The sequence below is a fragment of the Sus scrofa genome, chromosome 13 (genome assembly GCF_054392235.1).
Source record: "Sus scrofa isolate SSC_HxYL_T2T_F1_AM1 chromosome 13, Sscrofa_HxYL_maternal_Yorkshire_Landrace_v2.0, whole genome shotgun sequence".
NCBI lineage: Eukaryota > Metazoa > Chordata > Mammalia > Artiodactyla > Suidae > Sus > Sus scrofa.
Window position 1 is genome coordinate 48,618,319 of NC_139395.1, and position 12,180 is coordinate 48,630,498.

The following is a 12,180-nucleotide window of genomic DNA, read 5'->3' on the forward strand; positions in this document are numbered from 1 at the left end:
GAAGCACTGATCAGCTAGCGTGCCTCTCTGGTGGATAGCGGGGTGCAAACTTATCCTGTCGGATCCACCACTAAAATCATTCTCAGGTTTCTTCCCTGAAACTTCCGCGCCTCATTCACTCCTGAAAAAGTTATCTGTAGCATAGACAGCTCTGTTGAGGGAGGAATTGCGGTTCACCCGGTACCGGGAACAGCGGCCTCCGCTAGGCTCTCAGCGGAACTTTCCTGTCGGCGGCGCGTGTTCCCGTCCGGGCGGCCGGGCGCGCGGGCCGGGAAGGGGACGCTTTCTGGCGCGGACCGCCAGCGGAGGCTGCGAGCGCCGCCGCCGGAGAAGACCGACGCTCAGCTAGAGCCAGCCCGTGGCGCCCGGGCCTGGCCAGCTGCTTTCCTCCAACCCCGCCGCCGCTGCTGCAGGCACTGCAAAGGCGGGCACAGCGGAACGCTAGGCCAGTCGGCCCTGCCCGGCCCGGCGCGGCCCGGAGCAGCGGCGCGGGAGGTGAGTGCTGCTGCCTGCCCCTGGCTCCCTGCTTGGGCCGCCGGGACCCGCAACAATGGGGGCCGAGTGGGGAAGCGGCCCGGGCTCCTGGCGCTCAGCGGCCTGGGGTAGCAAGCTGGTCCCGGTGGCCCGGGCCTTGGGACACTGGATCCGACCTGGGAAGCAACAGTGGCCTGAGGCTTGGCAGGGGTCTTGGCCTCTACCCGGGGCCTTGTTGGCTTTGGTATTCAGGGTTTTTGTAGCCGGGAAAGGGAGTCACTGGGGCACGAAGACTTAACTTTAGTGGCGTGCGCTCTTGGCGCCTGATGCAGACGCCCTGGAGGCTGACCGTAGCGGGTGGATGCGGGGGGGCGGGGGTTGCGTTTGGAATTCTAGGGGCTTCAGTGTGCCTGGTCCCTAAGGCGAATGGAGATGCGTCTGTCCCCCCTCCCCCGCCCCGCGCAGGTCTGTGAACTTGGCAGACCGGGGTCTGGCTGGGGAGAAGGGTAGGGTATTGAATGTTTAGCTTCTCTGAGGTAACCGGTGATTATTTCCTGGAAAGGCAGGAGCTCAGTTGGGCACAAGGGAGTTGAGCAAAGAGCTGGATTCTCTAGGGTCCTGATGCTCCTGGCTTTGAGTGGTTCTTCGGCAGGGAACTTGTTACAGGGTGTCACTGTGAGTAGTGTTGGCTACCTTGGCCTTAGGGTGAAGCCAGAATTGTGAATTGGAGAGTATAGAGAAGGGTTGGTAGGCTACTGAGGTTGGAGAATTAGTTTTTTAAGGGCCATGGCGATGGCAGCCTGTGAGTCGAACAAGGGGCCTTTGCAGAGTGGGCTTCCTGATAGAAAATGACCTCTTACTGCGGGGGAGGGGTGACTCAGATCTGCTAGAATTCCTGTCGCTTGCTAGTGGATGTGGCTGACTGTGTTGGTGGCTGGGCACTAAGGTAGATGGAGCTGGAAGGGGTGTTTGGGGCTGAAATGAATTTGTTCCTGAGAGGAAGACAGTGTAGACCATTTCTTCTCACTCCAAGTCAGAATGATAGCTGCCATTGACAGTATTTTAAGTAAAGAATTTCTTTGTGGTATTTGGATTCAAAGCCTTTCTCTGTTCATTTTTTTTTTCTCCTTTGTTTCTGAATTGTGACTTACACTTTCTTTTCAGCATTATGGCTATTGTTTATGATGTTAGGTAAACCTAGACACCATAATATATGTAGATTCTAGGGATTTTCAATCCAATTCTCATAAATTAAATTACTTTAAGCCTCTTTTCACTAATTTCTGTGTCATTGTTTAATGTGAAAACTCTAACAGTTTATGTTGTTAAAAACTAGTTATATCCCTATATCCATGAAGCTTCATTTTCTCCTACTACCATGAAGTCATTACATTGAATCTGTTAAATCTTAGTGACTTTTATTTCAACTCTCCCAGGACATTATCTTCACTGGAAGTGTTGTCTATCTTCACTGAATTTGATATGTACACTGGATGCGTCTGTATCATTAAAACGCAGTGTGCAAACTCCAAACACCTGAACTATGCACCAGAGATCTGTGTTCAGTATTCAGGCAAAAGTTGGTGTGGTCTCTGTAGATGAGATATCAAATCCTATATGAAAAAAAAAAGTGTCCGAATCATTGCACATTTCGAGTTTGTTTAGAGCATTAGGAAGTGTGTTGCTTCATTGGAGTATAGAGTATAAATTTTTAGATTAGATATGAGGTAATACTGGCCATTTCTCTCTGTTGTACTGATAGTTCTGGGGATTGGTTTTTCCCTTAATCATTAAGAAATCACATATTTCCCTTAAACTGTATTCTTTCTCTCTGTATGTCTCTCTGTCTCTTTCTTTTAATTTTTTTATCTTAAATACTTTATTCTTTCATAAACCAATATCTATTGACTTATGCCAGGCACTGTATTGGGCACCACCACAGTGGTGATACTTTTCACGTTTTAATAGTAGTGGTTCATATTTTAGAAATGGCTATAGGTCTATGAAGGAAGAAGTGATTCAGGCATATCAAACTTTTAATCTGTAAAACCATTCAATAAAGTTTTTATAAAGTATTGATTTTGACTAGTGACAATTGATTATCTTCATATATATTTCCCTGGGTAAAATTCGTAATGGTATGTGATTGTTTTTGCATTAGTATTTAAACACACCTGTTTAAGTATGCCTGTAGACACACCCCAAGGTAAACACTTTGTTTCTGTGTGTGTCTTGGTAAGCTGTGTTTCACAAATACTATATATGTGCTTAGGTTCCCCAGGAAGCCTTTCCTTTCCACTGTGGTTTTGGGAGCATGAAGGTGTTGCTTACTCCTTTTGTCTGGTTCACTGTGTGTAAGATGGGAGTGTCTGCTGATGGCTTGGAGTGCTGTCTGCTAGAATAGGAAGAATAAAATTAAGGTAAGACTCAGTCTATTTGAAATTCCTTGCCTCTTAATTTTTACTGCATAAATTATATTTGAATGCTTTTTTTTCTTTAATTGTTAAACTCCATTCTGATCTAGTTAAATGAAATTCTTGCCTTTGCTCTCTCTCTCTCTATTTTGGCCAGAAAAAAAGGAAGAAATTTAAAATCAAGGCATTTAGCTAATAAATTATTTGAAGTATCTCTTAGTATCCATCTGGAAAATCACTTGATCAAATAAAATAAAAACAGCTTTAATTGTTGCTTTGAAGGCAAGGTGATTGCTGAAAAATGTTTTTGACCACCTTTTAGTCAGATGGAGCCACCTCAGAAACTCCTGGAAAGAAGGCTTAGGGTGTTTGATTTCTTTGGAGTCATCCCATTGCTACCTCTTGCTTGCTTTTTGACCTGCATAAGCTCTTAACCTCTCTGCACCTTGTTTTTCAATTTTTTTTTTTTTCAGTGTGTAAAATGGAGCTAATACAACCTTTACAGGTTGTAGTGGGGACTGGTGGTGATGAAGACCTAGTGCTTCATGGGTGGTTAGTAATTGCTGTTAGTAGTAGTGTATATCATTATGTAGAGTGTACTTTACTTTTCTTTCTTTTTTTTTTTTGTCTTTTTGCCATTTCTAGGGCCGCTTCTGCGGCATATGGAATTTCCCAGGCTGGGGTTGAATCGGAGCTATAGCCACCGGCCTACGCCAGAGCCACAGCAATGTGGGATCCGAGCCACATCTGCAACCTACACCACAGCTCACGGTTAACCCACTGAGCAAGGCCAGGGATCGAACCTGCAACCTCGTGGTTCCTAGTTGGATTCGTTAACCACTGCACCACGACGGGAACTCCTAGAGTGTACTTTTCTCAGTAGTATCAGTAATAGGAGTGTGGCTGGCTGCTATTCATGGATGAGAGGTTCAGTTTCCTTGACTTGTAAAGAAGGCAGCCTTCTGTGTGTACCTTTTGGCACAATGGACAGGTGAGAGTATTGTTGAGGTAGTCTACCCAGGACTGGTGGGCAGGAGTCCACATTATAAAGTCCAAGGTGACTCCTGGCACTGGTAGGTTTTTTTTTCCTGGCAGTTTCTATGGGGAAGCCAGGAGGTAACTGTTTGGTATGTCTTTGTTTTGGGAACAGTGGGCATTCCCAGTGACACTGCTAGAGTATGCCAGGCAGCATCATGTATTGTGTGGCCCCTGATGAGGATATTTCTCTAGTTTTTTTTCTGTTGGCATCAGATACCTGACTTTAGTCTTTTTGCCTGGAAGGCTCCAGATGCTGGAGAGATTTGTCATCTTTCTCTAATTTGGGCTAGTTTGATAGAATCTAGCACTCTGTTCAGAAATGTTTCTGATGAACAGAAGGTTCACAGGCTTTGTTATAGAATTGTTCAGTTTTATTTTTTCCCTGTGAGAGGGGAAAAAAAAAGTCAAGAGAAAATAAGTATGAGCCAGACAGAAATGATTCAAAATAACTGGCCCTAAATCTCTTCTAGTCTTAGTCAAATCCCCCCTTCATTCTGGGTGGTTATTAACTCCAGGTAAAAGTATAATATTGGAGTTCTCACTGTGGTGTAGCAGATGAAGAATCTGACTGCAGTGTCTCAGGTTGATACAGAGGTGTGGGCAGATTTGATCCCTGGTCCAGCATAGTAGGTTAAAGAATCCATTGTTGCTGCACTTCTGGCATAGGTCACAGCAGCTGCTCGGATTCAATCCCTGGTCTGAGAACTTCCATATGCTGCAGTTGTGGCCATTAAAAAAAAAAAAAGGGGGTTCCCTGGTGGCCTAGTGGGTTAAGGATCCAGCATTGTTGCTGCTGTGCCTCAGGTCCCTGCTGTGGCATGGGTTCAGTCCCTGACCTGGGAACTTCCTCATGTTCTGGGCATGGCAAAAAAAAAAAAAAAAAAAAAAAAAGTAATATTCCTCTGGCCTCAAAATACATGAACATCTAGATCCTGGTATATCTCTACTTCACCATCTCACAAGGACCTTTATGACTTGGCCTCTTTGGTATCTTTTCTTTTCTTTTTGTCTTTTTAGGGCCACACCCACAGCATATGGAAGTTCCCGGGCTAGGGGTCGAATCGGAGCTGTAGCTGCTACCTACACTACAGGTCATGGCAATGCTGGATCCTTAACCAACTGAGTGAGGCTAGGGATCAAACCTGTATCCTTATGGATACTAGTAAGATTTGTTTCCGCTGAGCTATGGGAACTCTGGTATCTTCTTTTCTAATCTCCCTTCTGCCACTATTCCTGTCACTTGAGGCTGTATAGTGAGTTCTTTGAAGATCCCAGCATGCTCTAGCTATTCCTTCTGCTAATTTTCTTCCCCATTCTAGTGCTCGTTTGACTCTTAGGCTTGAATTTACTAGGAATTCAGGCACCACCATCACTTAAAAGTCTTCCTGAATTCTTTCCAGCTTAAGCTGATTGCCTTTCCTTTGTATGTCCGTTGCAATCTGTGAAAGCTTCTTTCATAATCACTGTACTCTTTGGATTATTTTTTTGTGTTTTTAGTGCCTACATTGTGACCTACTTGAGGGCAGGACCTTGGGTTGTTTAACTTTATATCCCATTACCTAATCATTTCTGACATAGGAGTAGCTATTCAGTAAATATTGAGTGAACAAGTGAATGATCTTTGCATATGAAGTGACATGAAATCATTCCTTGTGGAGCTGGTGGTGTGATGAGTGTTCTGACTTCATGGCTGCAACCGATCCTGGCTGAAGTAGTGCCTCTGCCTTTTTAATTCCAGGTTACTAAAAATGGCATTCAGTTTTGCTGTGAAAACGTGTTGCTTATTCCATACAATTCATGGTTTTAATGCTGGGGAGCTGTTTTTTTTCTTGCAATTTGCTATTTAGGGCTGCACCCATGGCATATGGAGGTTCCCAGGTTAGGGGTTGAATTGGAGCTGTAGCCCTGGCCTACGCCACAGCCACATCCATAGCACCAGATCCTTAACTCACTGAGCAAGACCAGGGATCGAACCCACAACCTCGTGGTTCCTAGTTGGATTTGTTTCCGCTGCACCACGACAGGAACTCCCCAATGCTGGGGAGCTATTACTTGGTTTCTTTGGGTCTGGAAAACGTTTTCTTTGAAAGAGAGTGTGACCATTCTTTGTGGGTATTATCTAGACCTTCCATTGGCCATTTACTGCTCTGAGCACTTTGTCCTCATGTATGAAAACCAGTGAGCAGTCAATTTGGGCTATAAAGTCTCCGGACAATCACTCTCCAGGCTGGGAGTGGGTAATGGCTTTTTATTTTTTAATTTAAATTTTTTTTTTTTTTTTTTTTGTCTTTTTGCCTTTTTAGGGCCCCTCCTGTGGCATATGGAGGTTCCCAGGCTAGGGGTCGAATCGGAGCTGTAGCTGCCGGCCAACACCACAGCTCACAGCAACGCCGGATCCTTAACCCACTGAGCAAGGCCAAGGATCGAACCTGCAACCTCATGGCTCCTAGTCAGATTCGTTACCCATTGAGCCATGATGGGAACTCTGGTAACGGCTTTTTTATTTTTTGTCTTTTTAGGGCTGCACCCATGGCATATGAAGTTCCCAGTCTAGGAGTTGAATCAGAGCTGTAGCTGCCGGCCTACGCCACAGCCACAGCAACACAGGATTCAAGCCACATCTGCACCCTACATCACAGCTCATGGCAACTCCATATCCTTAACCCATTGATCGAGGCGGTGGATACAACCCGTGTGCTCATGGATACTAGTCGGATCTGTTACTACTGAGCCACAATAGGAACTCCTGGGAATGGGTAATGGATTTAATACTAGAATGTTGTGACTTTTGTCAGCTGATGGACCTTTTGAAGACCCAGTTGAGCTCATTGTCACCATATTCAGGATATTAAGATCATTTGCCCAAACTTAATTTAGGAATTTGAACTCAGTGATTATGAAATTATGTATATTAGTTCTTTGTTCAGCCTAATTCTGCACTAACACTGAAACTGATATATTCTTTGTTGGGAAGCTGTGTGTTCCGAATTATCACCCTAGAAGTAATGGAATTGTGCCAATTCATTTAGTTACCCTCTTGGTTCTTCTTAGTGGTAAAATAACTTGAGAATATACTGTCTAAATTACTTTGATTTAATTTTCATGGTTGTTCAGATCACATAGCAATCCCACTGGCCAGGTGTGAGGAACTTTATTGAAACCTACATAATGCAGTTATTCTTTCATGCAGGTGACTGCAGAAAAGGAAAGCATGAAAAGTTAACTGTAGTTAGATTAAAGATAAAAATTGATGTGAGATAAGACAGAAAACTGAGACAAAGTGTAAAGCACTTTAAATGTGGCAACCATCTGTTAAATTGAAGACTTTGTGAGCAGTGTTAAATTTTTTTTTTTTTAATAATCTTCTCTCTTTTATTTATTTATTTATTTATTTTTTGTCTTTTTTTGTTGTTGTTGTTGTTGCTATTTCTTGGGCGGCTCCCGCGGCATATGGAGGTTCCCAGGCTAGGGGTTGAATCGGAGCTGTAGCCACCGGCCTACGCCAGAGCCACAGCAACTCGGGATCCGAGCCGTGTCTGCAACCTACACCACAGCTCACGGCAACGCCGGATCGTTAACCCACTGAGCAAGGGCAGGGACCGAACCCGCAACCTCATGCTTCCTAGTCGGATTCGTTAACCACTGCGCCACGACGGGAACTCCTTTTTTTTTTTTGCTTTTTAGGGCCTCACCCGCGGCATATGAAGGTTCCCAGGCTAGGGGTGGAATCAGAGCTGTAGCTGCGGGCCTACACCACACCCACAGCAATGAGGAATCTGAGCCGAATCTGTGACCTACACCACAGCTCGAAGCAATGCTGGATCTTTAACCCACTGAGCGAGGCCAGGGATCAAACTGGCATCCTCATGGATCCTAGTCAGATTCGTTAATCACTGAGCCATGACAGGAACTTCACAGTGTTGAAATCTTGAAAAGAAGCTGTTATACTATAGGTTAAAAGCAGTAAAAACAGGGACAGTTTCAGCCAGTATAGGCTCATTGAAGGTTCTAGCATCCATTCATGGTTTGATAGTACCATTGATGAAAGTCATATATAGGTAGAATTGAAAAATGTTTGCTTTACTGTAGTATACTTCACATATTATGATATTATAGTTTATAAAACACTTTCGTATGCATTTACTGCATCCTCCCAACAGCCCTATGTGGCAGATATCCCCATTTTATAGATGAAGAAGCAAAGGCCAAGAGGTGAAGTGACTTGCTTTCAAGTGCACAAAGCCAGTAAGAAAAGCTGGGACTTGATGCTAGGTTTTCTAAGTTTAGGACCCTTTTTATTTATTTATTTTATTTTATTTTTTTATTTTATTTAAATTATTTTTTATTTTTTATTTTTTTGGTCTTTTTGCTATTTCTTTGGGTCGCTCCCGAGGCATATGGAGGTTCCCAGGCTAGGTGTCGAATCAGAGCTGTAGCTGCCAGCCTACGCCAGAGCCACAGCAACGTGGGATCCGAGCCGTGTCTGCGACCTACACCACAGCTCACAGCAACATCGGATCCTTAACCCACTGAGCGAGGCCAGGGACCGAACCCACAACCTCATGGTTCCTAGTCAGATTCGTTAACCACTGCACTATGATGGGAACTCCTAGGACCCTTTTTAATGTTCCCAGGAAATAGTGTTAGGGCTTCAGTTTGGGGTGACAGTCTTCCCTACTACAGGCCTCTGGCTGGTAGAGGATATCCATACCCATAAAGAAGGTAGTAGTAGAGCAGCCTAGTAACACTGGAAGGGCTGGATGTGAGGGGAACCAAATGGAGCCCTCACTTTCCTCACAGATCCCTTAGTGGTCATGAAAAACACCCAGAACTAGGTGGGAGATCCTTTTGCACTTGAGGCCAGTGATGCAAATTGTGGTCTTCCTCCTAGTATGATAATGTATAGAAATTGGGAACAGAAGGGAAGTTTGGGAAAGAATCCTCTAGGTGCATTTCTGGATGGAGTTTTGGCTCTTTGTTCTCATTGTGCTTTCCAGTCTGTCTCCTCCATCCCATCTCTCCATCTTTCTCTATTTCACTTTTTTTTTTTGTCTTTTTGCTATTTCTTGGGCCGCTCCCGCGGCATATGGAGGTTCCCAGGCTAGGGGTCAAATCGGAGCTGTAGCCACCGGCCTATGCCAGAGCCACAGCAACGCGGGATCTGAGCCGCCGCGTCTGCAACCTACACCACAGCTCACGGCAACGCCCAGATCCTTAACCCACTGAGCAAGGGCAGGGATTGAACCCGCAACCTCATGCTTCCTAGTCAGATTCGTTAACCACTGCGCCACGACAGGAACTCGTCTTTTTTACTGTTTGATCCACCTCCTACCTTAATTTGGATCTGGTTTGCCATGGTTCACAGTTTCAGTGCTGCCCTCCTCAGGTCTGACAACCTGCTTGACTTTGCATTTTATCTGCTCTGCGAGTTGCCAACCCTGAATTCTCTTTCCTTGCTTCTTTTGCTGCCTCTAGATTGCCCAGTGTTGCTGGGGAGTCAGGAAAATGGACTGCTTTTGTTGTTAGCACTTCCCACTGCCTCACTTGTGTTCTGCTCTCTCTGCCTCTCCAGGTGCTCTTGGGTTGCATTCTCAGGGTCCCAGTTCCCACAGCAGCTGCTTGTATGTTTACCAAGGCTCACTTTTCCCTCAGGCCTTAGACCTGCTGTCCATCTCCCTTATCCTTGACCTGTGACCTCAGTTTAGGACTTGTGCTCCTGATTTTTTTCCCCCTTTCCTGTCATGACACTTTTATCATTCTTGCTTTTGGAAAGTCCTTGACTTTTTTTTTTTTTTCCTTCTGATTATGCAGTTAACATAAGAGGTAAAATTTAGGCATTTTTAAATAAGGAGAGGAACCCATAATCCCCTGTCTCAATGTTAACCACCATTATGAATTTGGTTTATATTTAGCCACACTTTTTTGCACTGTGTATGCTAATAGGTATGTATTTGTGTTTCCGTGTGTGTGTCTGTGAGATAAAGTAATTCCTCTTTTTTATGGAAATAGAATCACAGTATATCTACTTTTCTATAATTTGCTTTTTTTCTTCAATTAATGCTTTTATCTTGGGCATTTCCCCATGTTTAGGGCACATATCTTTTTATTTATTTATTTATATTATGGTTGCAGCCATGGCATATGGAAGTTCCCAGGCCAGGGATTGATTGAATTCAAGCCACAGCTGCAACCCACACCACAGTTCTGGCAGTGATGGATCCTTAAACTCACTGCACTGTGCTGGCGATTGAACCTGCATCTCGGGGCTGCAGAGATGCTGTCCATCCTGTTGCACCACAGTGGGAACTCCTATTGTATCTTTTTAAGTAGTTACAGGTAAGATATATTTGTATCAATTTTCCTAGTCCCCTGGTGAGAGACATTTGTTTCTGTTTCTTTGCAATTACAAGCATCCTTGTGTATATATCTTTGTGTACCTCTTTACATACATTGTATACATCTTTCTGTTCTTTGTATATGTCTTAGGATATATTCTTACAAGTGGAATTTATGCATCAAAGGTTATGCATATTTAAAATTTTACTAACATTTACCACATATCTTTCAAGAGATTATTTCAATTTATATTTCTCCTCTAACACTGAACATTATCAATAACTTTAATCTTTGACAATTGAAACCTAGTTAACTAATTTTTTTTTTTTTTTTTTTTTTTTAATGGCCGCATCTGTAGCATATGGAAGTTCCTGGGCCGGGGGTTGAATCGGAGCTGTAGCTGTGGCCTGTGCTACAGCCATGGCAACACCAGATCCAAGGCACATCTGTGACATATGCTGCAGGTTACAGCAACACTGGATCCTTAACCACTGAGTGAGGCCAGCAATTGAACTTGCATCCTCACAGAGACAGCAGTGGTTCCTTAACCCATTGAGTCACAATGGAAATTCCTAGTTAACTAATTTTTATTTACATTTCCTTATGGAGGGGGATCAGCATCTTTTCATGTTTTTGCTTCATATATAGATTGACCAGTTAATTGATTACTCAGTTATCTTTTTCCAGCACCTTCTGTCCTCCATCCTTCCCCTTTTTGTTTTTACCTATATACAAGGTAGAACTATAGTAACTTTGCTTAGCTCTTGGCCTCTCCTGCTACCATAGCCCTCTCTTTTCTCCACATTTTTACATTAAAAATCAAGTTTTGTAGTTACCATCATGGCTCAGTGGTTAACGAATCCGATTAGGAACCATGAGGTTGTGGGTTCCATCCCTGACCTCACTCAGTGGGTCAAGGATCCGGTGTTGTCATGAGCTGTGGTGTGGCTATGGCGCAGGCCAGCAGGTGTAACTCTGATTAGACTCCTAGCCTGGCTGGGAACCTCCACATGCTGTGGGTGTGGCTCTAAAAAGAAAAAAAAGAAAAAAGAAAAAAAAATCTGTATCTCTTAATCCTTTTCGATCTGGCTTCTGGTCCTGTTTTTCTCCTGAACTCTACATCTGAGGTGAATTCTTTGTTGCCTGAACTCTTCATCTGAGGTGAATTCTTTGTTACCTGAACAAAGATTTTTTTTTCTTGATGTTTGTTCTCCCTTGTATTGACTAATTCCCCATTCCCCATCATCTGTGCAGGGAGGGAAGCTGCATGAGTGGATTTTTTTTTTTTTTTTTGCCACATTCGTGGCATCCAGTTCTGGGGCTAGGGATTGAACCTGTGCCATAGCTGCAACTTAAGTCACAGCAGTAACAATGCTGGATCCTTAACCTGCTGCACCACCCAGGGAACTCTATGAGTGGACTTTTTATTATGGAAAATTTCAAATATAATACAACAGCAGGGAGTATAGTATATGAACCCCATACACTCATCACTCGGTTTCAATAATGACTAATATTTCCCCAGTTTTTTCTTTTCTTATTTATTTATTTATTTGCTTTTTTGGCTTGCACCCCTGGCCTATGGAAGGTCCCAGGCTAGGGGTCAAATCAGAGCTGTAGCCGCTGGCCTACAGCACAGCTGAAGCAACACCAGATTCTTAACCCACTGAGTGAGGCCAGGGGTCAAACCTGTGTCCTCATGGGTTTGTTACCATTTGAGCCATGAAGGGAACTCCAAGACTTGATTTTTTTTTTTTTTTTTTTTTTTTTTTGTCTTTTCTAGGGCCATACCAGCAGCATACGGAGGTTCTCAGGCTAGGGGCTGAATAGGAGCTACAGCTGCCAGACAATGCCAGAACCACAGCAATGCCAGATCCAAGCCACACCTTCGACCTACACCACAGCTCACAGCAACACT

The 12,180-nt window shown here is 44.0% G+C and overlaps 1 protein-coding gene across 6 annotated transcripts in view; it reads left to right on the plus strand.

Moving 5' to 3' along the window:
• Positions 1 to 307: 307 nt before the first annotated feature.
• RAD54L2 (RAD54 like 2) overlaps positions 308 to 12,180 on the plus strand; it is a 118,789-nt gene continuing 106,916 nt past the window's right edge. For 3 of the 6 annotated variants that reach the window (XR_014823187.1, XM_084988451.1, XM_021068851.2), the window contains exons 1-2: positions 308 to 495; positions 2,747 to 2,894. The gene's annotated coding sequence lies outside the window, so the exon portion shown is untranslated. The remainder of the gene's footprint in view (positions 496 to 2,746; positions 2,895 to 12,180) is intronic. The other 3 variants (XR_014823186.1, XM_021068854.2, XM_021068850.2) reach the window with 1 other exon arrangement.